The following is a 14,727-nucleotide window of genomic DNA, read 5'->3' as shown; positions in this document are numbered from 1 at the left end:
TTAAGGGAAGTTTTAATTATGCTTTACACATGAATCACTAAATAAAGTTTACTCTAGATCCACGTAATGAAATTCTCAACAAATCAAATTTACACAAAGAAATAACATCATTATGACATCTTTCTCAATTCCCCTAAGCATTTTCAATCACATTACTAACTATGCAATTCCCTTTCCAAGACGAAAAACTTTCCCCTTTCAATTAGAAGCCCAAAGCAACATACAATTTCACATCCGTTATAAGAATTTCCTTTAAGTCACTGCATTCTAATTAGTATTTTAAAAACAACGAATCCTATATTTTAGGCAAGAGGAGGAAAGAGTTGGAAAATCAACTATTTCCTACGAATACACAAGAATTTCAATATCACACCATATGCTCAGACATAAGCCTATCATTTTAGTTGCATGGTTTTCATTTCGCTACCTTTTAGAAAATTGCCAAAGCATCCTAACATGACATTTCTAATCATTATTGTTGCACTATAATGTTCTAGCTTTCTGAACAAGAATTCAAGACAACCAAATTTTCTTTTGTAATACAAGTCTTCTAGAGAACAATCACTATTCGTAATACAATACAATACAATAACACATCAAATCTAACATTGAAAATTCATAATATGACAAGGAGGTAAATGAAGAGCTATCTACTAGATTTTACACATTTAATGCATACAATTCAACAAGTCTTTCATTTACTCTTTCTTAAACACCATAAGACAATTATCTATATCCAAAGCAAGTTAAATGGTGCGTCTCTTAATAGGTCCTAAATCACACTAGTTGAATAAGCACATAAAAACAATTAATACACTCCTAGGGCTACTATAACATGTTCTCTTTTGGTACTCCTTTCACAACAAACAATTTTCACAAAATCACTATGCGCATTTTAATGCACCTTACTTAAGATGGAATTTAATTATATTACTTCTACCAAGCACATGGAGAACCCCTTTAATGAAAGCACACCATTTTCTATCATTAACCAAAAATTAACTCCCAAACCAAATCCCTTTCACAATCTAAAACACAAAAACGTTATGAGGCTCACCCAAGGGCTCAAGAAATATCATCCTTTCTCTTGCAATAAGAAAACTTAAATAAGAGATAATTACACATATCAAATCCTTTTAATTTACTAAAGAGAGAAGAGGAAGAGTCATAATCACTCAATGTACTACATAATAAGAATTAACATTTGCCATACTAGTCTTTCAAGTGGACAATCATTAAAACCGATCGATACCATAAACAAGAACATACTGTACTTTTAGATTCAAGATATTAACAACCAACCCAGATGGATTAGTCGAAAGAGTAAAACAAATCAAGAATGAAGGTACATATGACTCCTTTTCAAAGTAAGAGTGTAATGCCCCGCCAGGAAACCCCGAAGGGATAAGCCAAAATTACAAGAATAGCGTGCAAAAATTTTTTTTTTTTAAAGTTACAACACATAAGATGCAACAAGATATCAAAGATTCAGATTACATAGCGGAAGACTTCAACTAACTCCTAAAGAGTTTCCCAACGAGATTACTTACAATTCCACCATTCATTTAACTCACACAATCAATCCATTACGCTGAATATCTTAATAACGAGATAATTTCATAAACAGGATAAACTTCCTTCAAAGGATGGAAATATAAATCACAAGCAAGATTCATCATTTAAGATCCATTCATAAACTTCATTCAATCTTTTCATTTAAAATTACAACCCATACATATAACATTCTAATACACTAGGATTTCATCAAAGCATAAGAGATCTTTCCAAGCATATTTAAATTCCTAACAACAACTGAGTAAGATTCGTTACTCTAAGTTACATTATTCCATAATCCAATTCATTGCATTAAAGGACGATTACACACATGCATTTGCGATAAATCGCATCTCAACTAATTATGCATTCGATCAATATGGCATTCAAGGAAGAACTGAATATAAGCATTTAAAGTTAATTCCAATTATCCACTTAACCATTCCAACATAAGTTAAACATACATGATAAAGCTGAATAGAGGAAACATAAGAGAATGCATCACATAACACCATAATGATCTCGGAGTTCACCCCTAAAGGGCTACATCTCCGGATCTGCGCAACTGCAAGACCCCCTCGGATAAATAATAAGGTTAAGAGTACAAGAGGTTACACCATACAATCCAGCCATCAAGGCGATACATAAACATTATACAACGACCACAACGGTCAATAAATACATAAACGATCCTTACAAGGAACAGGATCCAGCTGAACATAATCAAGCTAATATCATAAGAGTCCATGAGAGCATCCATAAAACTGAACCGTCACCACCCAAGGTCTAACATGAAACCGACACTCTCAAGGGCAGAGACAGAAAGGACGACTCACAAAGGTACTCAAAACAGGACAAAACGACAACACACTAGCGAACGTAGGGACAAGTGTCATCACACAACCTGGTATGGATACCATGGCAAGTCTTCATAGGTCCCGGCCCATACACTGGTAACCCTGGCAACCTAATCCGAACTTCCGGCCCATCCAAGCCTCATGTGGACCCACACATCCTCTCGTGAAGACAAGGAAGGTAGTTTGCCATTTCAGGCCTTCTCACAGCATGCCGAATCTATGATAGCATTCGTCCCATGTGTGAGGCACATTATCTTATTTAGAGATTATTTTCTAATCTACTTAGGTTATCACTTATTAGACTCACTTTCGATGGGTTACCCAGCAGCCACTTTGGGCGCGGCCCCCAATCGAAAGCCACTTTCCCATACGACACTAGGCTAACTCAGACGAACTCGAACCAAGGAATACACATGGTCAGACGAACGGAGTTCAAGAAGAGTGAAACAATCATCAGGTCAAACACGACTCAAAGATGAACACTTATTGACGGTACTCTAACTAGAGACCTGACAACTAAGGTTAACCACGAATCATTATTCAACTCACTCAAAGAGGATATAACCAACTAAGACAACATCACAATCCAAAGTCAACTCAAAATTCGGGGACTGAAACAGGAACACCAAATCATCCATACGACAGGGTCCTTTACACCAAGCAAAACATGCCATTTCATAATTAAAGCGAATACAGTAATTAAACTCGCAAGACAATAATCAGAAAAGACAATATTCCCTCAAGTTGATTTAATCATTACAGACGATCAAGTTTTCTACAAGATCTAAATCCGATTACAGTTATCTATCTCACCAAGGGTTAAGATGTTCTTGGTTTTCTAACTCCTATGGTTCAAGCATCGAACAGGCAATTTAAGCCATGAAGAGTTTTAACCAATTCATATTAATCAAATTCAGACAACCATTAAGCAATTTAAACAAGGATACATTTAATCTCCAACAAACGACATTAACATACAGGTCTAAAATCGACCTCTACAATCCCATACTTTCAAACCCAGTTGCATAATACGGATCCCGGAATATAAAAATATAGAGAAAGAGTCTAAATGGAGATAATCCTTTCCAAGCATATTGTTTAATTTCAATACCCAACGATAAGTATTTCACTACCATACGATTACTCAATGATCTGTTCTATGATAAATTTAACGTTGATCAAACTCAACTAGCATTTGCAACTATTATACCACCTTAATCGGAATTAAGAATTAAATAAACTTAATCATTAAAAAAAAGTTCCAACATATTGTAAGCTCTTTTTTTTTTTTGAATGGGAAAAACATACATTAAAAGAGAAGAAAACCCATTTTATAATAATCAACACATGATAAGCATTTTTTTTGATTGATAAAAAAAAACACATTTAAAAAAAAATGTTTTATTAACCAAGTTAAAACGAAACAAATGCATTGAAACAAGATAGCGAGGCGAGGGTTCGGGCCGTGCCCTAACCCTAACGCAGGGTAACTCGCAGGCGGCGGCGCCGCTGCGGTGCCCGCAGGCCCGCGGCGCCCTGCGGCCACCGCGGCGTCGCGGCCGTAGTCTCCCAACGCAGGAATCCGCGGGGGTAAGAACAGGGGGAAACAGGGGGAAGCGCAGGGTGGGGAGAGGGGAGGAGCGGGTGGAGCTCTGCTCCCCGCCCTCCACTCCAAACCCACGGCTCGCCAAGAATAAACAACACGCCCAGCCAATAAAAAAAATGTTTTACGTTTAATTCGAACACAGTTCATAATAAAAAATCAATGCTTCCATTTCCCTTAAGAAAAAAAACACAGTTCGAAAAAGATATATATATTTTTCTTTATTTTTAAAAACCACACAGTCCGATAATATCACAAACGCCCAGCACGAAATTGAAAAGAAATTTCGATTTTAAAAATAAATACGATTTAATACAAAATCCGTTTTCAATGAAATCAGTTTTGGCATCAAGATTCTTGATGGAATTCATCCATTCCTAACACAATCAGGGGTTTTCAACACCATACAGCAATGAGGAATAAGAAAGTTTCCAGCCAAATTCAAATGGACAATCAATTGGTTTTCCAATAACAAATTCGGAATCCTACCTGAATACGCAATCCTGGAATGGCTGAATGAGAGCCCACCTGCCAGATCCAGCATCATTCCTTCTCCAAACCCCCAATTTCATTCCAAAATCTTTTCCACCAAAAATTTTCTCCAAAATGTCCATCCATTCCAATTTTCCCAAATTTGGGTTATATGGAAGAGTTGACCCAAGAATTCCATTTTTGGAATAAAAACTTTTATTTAAAAATAATACTTAAAAATTAATTCTTTTCAACAATAGCAACAATTTAACTTGCTTTAACAATTCAAAATTCGATTTTCTCAATTAATCAAATTTAGCCGTTCAAATTTAATAATCCAACAGAATACAGTCAATCTATTGCGATAATAAAAACAAAACTTTCTTTTTCGACAGCATATATAAATAATGCATTTAACATTCAAAATCAGTCATTTAATCGAATTCACTTCCAGTTTAAACTAGGCAATTCAATATCAACGAAAATCACATAACGGAAACTAGATTAATTTAATCCATTAATCATCAATGCACAAACGCATATTTAATCAAGATAATTACTAAGGACTAATTAATCAAATTAACCAATCACACCATGCACGCAAACCGAGAAGGCCAACCAAACAGACGACTCGCAAACCCAAACCAACAGGGATTACCGACGACGACTGGCGATGCTCACTAGAGCACGACGAAGGTCAACTAGGGTCTCACGACCACCTAATCCGACTCTAGGGATTAACAAGGGTACACTCAAACCTGCAAAACTAGGTGACGACGAACCTCGCACTCATGCGACTTCGTACCTGGAATCTCCTGCAACAAAAGATCATACATGCATACATTTATAAAATCTAATGAAAGCGTTAGTCCGATACTAAAATCACGAAAATAGGTACACTGAATAACCTACATACAACTAGTGTGAGAACCACATCAATAGCTATGCATAAAATCAACATCTGACATTAATCATAATATTACGATAAACTAATCCAGATTAAACCAAGGTTAGAAGTAGATTACGGTAGGGGTACTACATTCTCCCCCCCTAGGTTCCGACTTACTGCTGGAAGTCGTAAGGCTAGATGAAGAACCTATCGTACGCATCAGCCCTGAAACTCATTCAACAAAGATCAAATTGCACATAGAAAACTTTCCATAATAAATGAAATATAATTGCAAAATCCTTCACAAACGCCATTATCCATTGGCAAGATACATCTAAACCAGACGTTCCTTAAAGATATTCTAGGAATCATCCACAATCATAGCAGAGAAACAGGAAATTCCTTCCTTTCATTACACTAAATTAAAACATTACAAAGAGGTAACCAACAATTACCATAATCATCGATCAAAAATGACAGAAAAACATGCCATAAGATCAATTTTCCTTTACCAATCCATCTTTATCATAAAATTTAATAACATAGAACTAGCTCAAAACATCAATTTCTACAACCATATAAACTTTCATGAAATAAGAGCAACATAAATAACTCAATTGGTTACACTTGCCAGGCATAAGAAAACCTTTCCAAAGACTATGTCCCATAACATAGCGACAAGCTAACACAATTTACTCCATGATACAAATAATAACCATCCACATGACTGGAATGCATAATAGAAAAGGCCACATGTGAGCATGTCTAATGCTCGGTCAATGATAACATGCACGATCAGCATCTCTATGCCTGATCTCAAAACAACAATATGATCATAAATATCCAATATCTCGCTCAAAGGCTCGATGGTGCTAGGCACACCATAGCGGTGCTACCTTCCATACAAGACCTTTGTGAATATCCCTTGTTGTACAAGGTGGTTAGCCCCCAAGAGATAGTCACCACACATAGGTAGGTAGTGGATCCTAGCTGCATCACAGCCTCACATACCCCCATCCTCACGGTTCCCTACAACAACTTCCTCGCACACACTCTACCAATTCCGTATCATACGTCCTTGGAGAGGAATTTCACATTTCGACACAAGATCAGCATCCGAAAACAATAAGGATAAACCAATTCAGCCACCAAAGCACAGACGAATAAAGATAATAAGTCATAAATTCCAACAGTAAGGCAAGAAAATAATCCGGAATTTCAACACCAAATCAAAGTGCAAAAAGATCACAAGATCGTGGCTAAACCTTCAAAGTCAAAGTAAAATAAATTGCTGATCCCCAAAGAAATATAAAGAATATCACAACTGCACATAACAGCACTGTGTGACTAGCATCTAGCCACCAATGAGGAAGGAAGGAACAACTGACTAGCTATTGCAGTAGCTCATCATGTGGTGCGACATAGTCACACTATCCACATGGCATGGCAGTATGCACCTCGACATCACCCCGCATCACGTCGTCACGTGGCATGGCAATACCCCAAGTGGAGAAAACACACAATGGACGTATCTCGCATGGTAGTGCACCTCGCGGTAAAAGCACGCGCAAGCCACATCCCGCATAGCGACGTATCTAGAAGGATACTCGCCGTAAGTCAGAGGTATACATGACTATGGTCTTCCCACAAGTCTACCAACACAGGCCAGTTGGCAACTTATGTAAGAACAATAACATGCCTCTCAAGAAGACAAGGCAACAGATACTCCAATAGAATCCAACAATATGCACAAAAACTACCATCTATATGCTCAGATAAGGAAGAGAATAGGCTGACACACATAAACCTATAAATAGATTCATCAAAGGGAAAGTATTGAGTACACCTTGATACAGTTTAGTAGTACAACTATATCATTCCTCGAAGTAGAGAAGCTAAAGTCGCTTCGCGTCGACATTACTCGCACGCCAATCCATACTATTCAAGGAACGGTCGCTTCGAATACTACCCCTTAACATACCGAGTTACCCACAACCCGAGGTTTGGTACTCAGTAGGGAACAAATAAGCAACATTACATAAACAGTATGGTTTCCCATACTCATAAACAACATATTCTCCATGGTTGATTACTTCACCAACCCATGGGCACACAAGATAAGCACTGGTTTCTCACAATGCACATAAAACACCAATACTGGTTTAGTCACATTACGGGGAATACTTTTCAGTACGCTAACATCTATTCAAGGAAGATTCCAATTACGCTTTCTATATAAATAACTGAATCATGTTTACTCTAGATTCAAGTACTGAATTCATTAACAATTCACAATAATATAAGGAAATAACATCATTCCTATAGCTTTCTCGAATCTCACTAAGCATTCATAATTAAATTACTAGCTAAGCAAATTCATTTCTAAAGCTTAAGACTTTCATCTATCACTATGAAACCAAAAGCAACCTACGATTTCACATGTTTAATAAGCATTCTATTTAAATCAACGCACTCTTTAATACCATTTCTAAAAAAATCTCATGATTAGGCAAAGAGAAGGGAAAGAGAGTTTGATAACCAAACTATTTCCTACAAAACACGCAAGATCAAACAAGATCACGCTACATTATACAATTTCTCACTATAAGCCTATCATTTAATTACACAGTTTCCATTTCGCTACCGTTTTGAAGGATGACAAACAGCCTAACAAAACATTTTCCCATAATTATGGTTGCAACAGGAGGTTCTAGTTTTCCAAACAAAACAGAGATCAAGAGAAACAATCTTTTCGATAATGCAAGACCTCATAAGAACACTCACTTATAATAATACAATATAGACACATGTCCTAATTTGCAACCTATTAGAGAAGATCACATTACGACCAAAGATAAGCAAGAGCTATTACCCAAATAAACATATTAGTGCACGCACATCAAACAAGCTTTTCATCCGCACTTTCTAAACACATTAAGGTAATTACACATACCCAAAAGCGAGTTCAATGGAGCATTTGCTAAAATAAATTCTTCAATCAAACTGGTTTAATAAAACACATAAGACAATCTTTCGGAAAACACATTAAACAATCTTTCAGGGAGCACATTAATACTCTCTCGAAGCTACAATAACATGCTCCTTTAATACTTCTTCTACCAACCAAGCAGTTTCACATAATTCAACTATTCGCATAGCAATGCACCTTACTAAGGTAGAATTTAATCATGCTACTCCTACAAAACACATATGGAGAATTCTTTAAACATACACATACAGTTTTCTCCCAATCACCCAAAATAAATTTTTTTTTTAAAACCCATAGCCCTTTAATGATCTAAAAGCATAGACGACATAAGGCTCACACAAGGGTACAAGAAATCACAACCTTTTCTCTTTCGCAATCAAGAAAACTCAAATCAAAGATAATTACACATATCTTAATCATTTAATTTCCAGAAAGAAAGAGAGGAATGGTGATGATCATTCAATTTTCTACAAAATAAGCATACAATAATTGCCATACAAGTCCTTCAAGTGGACAACACTAGCTAGATCATAATCTTAAACAGACACGATTCACACTTTCAGATTCAAGACAAGCACGGACCAATCCAAACGGATTAGTCTAAAGAGTACAACACTCAAGAAGGGAAAGTACACAATGCACAAATAGGCACTCAAACACCAACATCAAGAAGGCGAAAACAAGGTGTGAACATACATGTTACACACTAGCTAAGGTCTGCTCAATCACTCACATGCAAAAGGAGGACAAGCAAACGCATAAGGTCGATACACCTCACACCAATAGAGGGCACACGCGACACCAGAGATCCCAATGTTTGCAACATGGGCTCTGATACCAAATGTAATGCCCCGCCAGGAAACCCCGAAGGGATAAGCCAAAATTACAAGAATAGCGTGCAAAATTTTTTTTTTTTTAAAGTTACAACACATAAGATGCAACAAGATATCAAAGATTCAGATTACATAGTGGAAGACTTCAACTAACTCCTAAAGAGTTTCCCAACGAGATTACTTACAATTCCACCATTCATTTAACTCACACAATCAATCCATTACGCTGAATATCTTAATAACGAGATAATTTCATAAACAGGATAAACTTCCTTCAAAGGATGGAAATATAAATCACAAGCAAGATTCATCATTTAAGATCCATTCATAAACTTCATTCAATCTTTTCATTTAAAATTACAACCCATACATATAACATTCTAATACACTAGGATTTCATCAAAGCATAAGAGATCTTTCCAAGCATATTTAAATTCCTAACAACAACTGAGTAAGATTCGTTACTCTAAGTTACATTATTCCATAATCCAATTCATTGCATTAAAGGACGATTACACACATGCATTTGCGATAAATCGCATCTCAACTAATTATGCATTCGATCAATATGGCATTCAAGGAAGAACTGAATATAAGCATTTAAAGTTAATTCCAATTATCCACTTAACCATTCCAACATAAGTTAAACATACATGATAAAGCTGAATAAAGGAAACATAAGAGAATGCATCACATAACACCATAATGATCTCGGAGTTCACCCCTAAAGGGCTACATCTCCGGGTCTGCACAACTGCAAGACCCCCTCGGATAAATAATAAGGTTAAGAGTACAAGAGGTTACACCATACAATCCAGCCATCAAGGCGATACATAAACATTATACAACGACCACAACGGTCAATAAATACATAAACGATCCTTACAAGGAACAGGATCCAGCTGAACATAATCAAGCTAATATCATAAGAGTCCATGAGAGCATCCATAAAACTGAACCGTCACCACCCAAGGTCTAACATGAAACCGACACTCTCAAGGGCAGAGACAGAAAGGACGACTCACAAAGGTACTCAAAACAGGACAAAACGACAACACACTAGCGAACGTAGGGACAAGTGTCATCACACAACCTGGTATGGATACCATGGCAAGTCTTCATAGGTCCCGGCCCATACACTGGTAACCCTGGCAACCTAATCCGAACTTCCGGCCCATCCAAGCCTCATGTGGACCCACACATCCTCTCGTGAAGACAAGGAAGGTAGTTTGCCATTTCAGGCCTTCTCACAGCATGCCGAATCTATGATAGCATTCGTCCCATGTGTGAGGCACATTATCTTATTTAGAGATTATTTTCTAATCTACTTAGGTTATCACTTATTAGACTCACTTTCGATGGGTTACCCAGCAGCCACTTTGGGCGCGGCCCCCAATCGAAAGCCACTTTCCCATACGACACTAGGCTAACTCAGACGAACTCGAACCAAGGAATACACATGGTCAGACGAACGGAGTTCAAGAAGAGTGAAACAATCATCAGGTCAAACACGACTCAAAGATGAACACTTATTGACGGTACTCTAACTAGAGACCTGACAACTAAGGTTAACCACGAATCATTATTCAACTCACTCAAAGAGGATATAACCAACTAAGACAACATCACAATCCAAAGTCAACTCAAAATTCGGGGACTGAAACAGGAACACCAAATCATCCATACGACAGGGTCCTTTACACCAAGCAAAACATGCCATTTCATAATTAAAGCGAATACAGTAATTAAACTCGCAAGACAATAATCAGAAAAGACAATATTCCCTCAAGTTGATTTAATCATTACAGACGATCAAGTTTTCTACAAGATCTAAATCCGATTACAGTTATCTATCTCACCAAGGGTTAAGATGTTCTTGGTTTTCTAACTCCTATGGTTCAAGCATCGAACAGGAAATTTAAGCCATGAAGAGTTTTAACCAATTCATATTAATCAAATTCAGACAACCATTAAGCAATTTAAACAAGGATACATTTAATCTCCAACAAACGACATTAACATACAGGTCTAAAATCGACCTCTACAATCCCATACTTTCAAACCCAGTTGCATAATACGGATCCCGGAATATAAAAATATAGAGAAAGAGTCTAAATGGAGATAATCCTTTCCAAGCATATCGTTTAATTTCAATACCCAACGATAAGTATTTCACTACCATACGATTACTCAATGATCTGTTCTATGATAAATTTAACGTTGATCAAACTCAACTAGCATTTGCAACTATTATACCACCTTAATCGGAATTAAGAATTAAATAAACTTAATCATTAAAAAAAAGTTCCAACATATTGTAAGCTCTTTTTTTTTTTTGAATGGGAAAAACATACATTAAAAGAGAAGAAAACCCATTTTATAATAATCAACACATGATAAGCATTTTTTTTGATTGATAAAAAAAAACACATTTAAAAAAAAACGTTTTATTAACCAAGTTAAAACGAAACAAATGCATTGAAACAAGATAGCGAGGCGAGGGTTCGGGCCGTGCCCTAACCCTAACGCAGGGTAACTCGCAGGCGGCGGCGCCGCTGCGGTGCCTGCAGGCCCGCGGCGCCCTGCGGCCACCGCGGCCCTGCAGCCACCGCAGCGTCGCGGCCGTAGTCTCCCAACGCAGGAATCCACGGGGGTAAGAACAGGGGGAAACAGGGGGAAACAGGGGGAAGCGCGGGGTGGGGAGAGGGGAGGAGCGGGTGGAGCTCTGCTCCCCGCCCTCCACTCCAAACCCACGGCTCGCCAAGAATAAACAATACGCCCAGCCAACAAAAAAAATGTTTTACGTTTAATTCGAACACAGTTCATAATAAAAAATCAATGCTTCCATTTCCCTTAAGAAAAAAAACACAGTTCGAAAAAGATATATATATTTTTCTTTATTTTTAAAAACCACACAGTCCGATAATATCACAAACGCCCAGCACGAAATTGAAAAGAAATTTCGATTTTAAAAATAAATACGATTTAATACAAAATCCGTTTTCAATGAAATCAGTTTTGGCATCAAGATTCTTGATGGAATTCATCCATTCCTAACACAATCAGGGGTTTTCAACACCATACAGCAATGAGGAATAAGAAAGTTTCCAGCCAAATTCAAATGGACAATCAATTGGTTTTCCAATAACAAATTCGGAATCCTACCTGAATACGCAATCCTGGAATGGCTGAATGAGAGCCCACCTGCCAGATCCAGCATCATTCCTTCTCCAAACCCCCAATTTCATTCCAAAATCTTTTCCACCAAAAATTTTCTCCAAAATGTCCATCCATTCCAATTTTCCCAAATTTGGGTTATATGGAAGAGTTGACCCAAGAATTCTATTTTTGGAATAAAAACTTTTATTTAAAAATAATACTTAAAAATTAATTCTTTTCAACAATAGCAACAATTTAACTTGCTTTAACAATTCAAAATTCGATTTTCTCCATTAATCAAATTTAGCCGTTCAAATTTAATAATCCAACAGAATACAGTCAATCTATTGCGATAATAAAAACAAAACTTTCTTTTTCGACAACATATATAAATAATGCATTTAACATTCAAAATCAGTCATTTAATCGAATTCACTTCCAGTTTAAACTAGGCAATTCAATATCAACGAAAATCACATAACGGAAACTAGATTAATTTAATCCATTAATCATCAATGCACAAACGCATATTTAATCAAGATAATTACTAAGGACTAATTAATCAAATTAACCAATCACACCATGCATGCAAACCGAGAAGGCCAACCAAACAGACGACTCGCAAACCCAAACCAACAGGGATTACCGACGACGACTGGCGATGCTCACTAGAGCACGACGAAGGTCAACTAGGGTCTCACGACCACCTAATCCGACTCTAGGGATTAACAAGGGTACACTCAAACCTGCAAAACCAGGTGACGACGAACCTCGCACTCATGCGACTTCGTACCTGGAATCTCCTGCAACAAAAGATCATACATGCATACATTTATAAAATCTAATGAAAGCGTTAGTCCGATACTAAAATCATGAAAATAGGTACACTGAATAACCTACATACAACTAGTGTGAGAACCACATCAATAGCTATGCATAAAATCAACATCTGACATTAATCATAATATTACGATAAACTAATCCAGATTAAACCAAGGTTAGAAGTAGATTACGGTAGGGGTACTACAAAGAGAAATCGTAGACCAAGACCTCAATAAGCAGACAAAACACCTATAATTATTCCCAAAACACCCACATCAATAATGTGAAAACAAGGTGTGAACGCACACGTTACACACAAGTAGGGTTTGTTAAATCACACCCTCACATCAAGCTAGACAAGCACACAACATAAGGTAGACACACACACACTAACTAAGGCACAAGCGAAACCAGAGATCCCAGTGTTGCAACATGGGCTCAGTGTAATGCCCCGCCAGGAAACCCCTAGGGGTTTAAGATAAAAACACTCAAATAGAGTGTAAATATTTTTTTTTTATAGTAATAGTTAAGAGTATTACTGATTAGTTACAACATTAAGATAATTTTGGAGTTATCTAAAACTAGATAACACAGCGGAAGGCTAAACGAACCTAAGGAGTTTCCCAACACGATTACGTAACCTTACACCTAACTCAACTTGTGTCAACTGATCCCATAAGCCGGATATCTTAATTACAAGATAATGCATAAGACATGATTATATATATGTTCAATGATTTCACATCTTATAATTTTAGGAAGCGCTCATTTACTTTGGGTGGTTAGGAGGCCAACGTGAGGTTATTTACTCAATGCACTTAAAAACAGAATTAAACTAAGAGGCCACCCATAAGGTTCAATACGACAAATATCATGAAGTCCATTCATTTGGGTTTAAGGTAACCACCCACAACTGATAACTTTCTTCAATATTAAAAGTATGGCTAATAAGATGAGACTCGTTCACTAAGGATTAAACTTCCATTAATGGAGTGAGGTTCCATCATTTGAATTCAAGCATACCCAACTAATGGGTCATAGTTTCTTTATGGAGGATAGAGTGCAAGTAGCCATAGAGTTATTCATTGAAGGTTTAATAAAGTTAATAAAAGGAGCTCAATTCATTAAGGTGGTACACATGAGTGCATCCTATAAATTAAAATATAGTTAGCAAGATGAAATTCATCATTTCAGGATTTAAAATATAAGTTCATAGTGACGTTCTTCCATTAGGATTAAAATATAATTATCTTATTGCATATCACTCTTTTTAGTTAAATGAAGTTAATATGATGAGATACATTTGCTAAGATTAAGATATAAACAACTATATGAATCCTTCCCTTTTCAATTCAATTTTAGCAATCATAAAGAAATTCATTTATTAGGGTTATAATTATGGAAAGCTAGTTGAGTTCACCCATTTATAAAATTAATCTGGCAAGGATTATTTATTAAGATTAAAACATAAACAACTAAGTAAATTCATCTGATAAAGCGAAATTAATTAACATGGTGATACTCATTTAAGAAGATAAAGTAAATACCTA

This window comes from Cryptomeria japonica, chromosome 5 (genome assembly GCF_030272615.1).
Source record: "Cryptomeria japonica chromosome 5, Sugi_1.0, whole genome shotgun sequence".
NCBI classification, from domain to species: domain Eukaryota; kingdom Viridiplantae; phylum Streptophyta; class Pinopsida; order Cupressales; family Cupressaceae; genus Cryptomeria; species Cryptomeria japonica.
The sequence above is the reverse complement of the archived record's forward strand: the minus strand, read 5'-3'. Positions refer to the sequence as shown.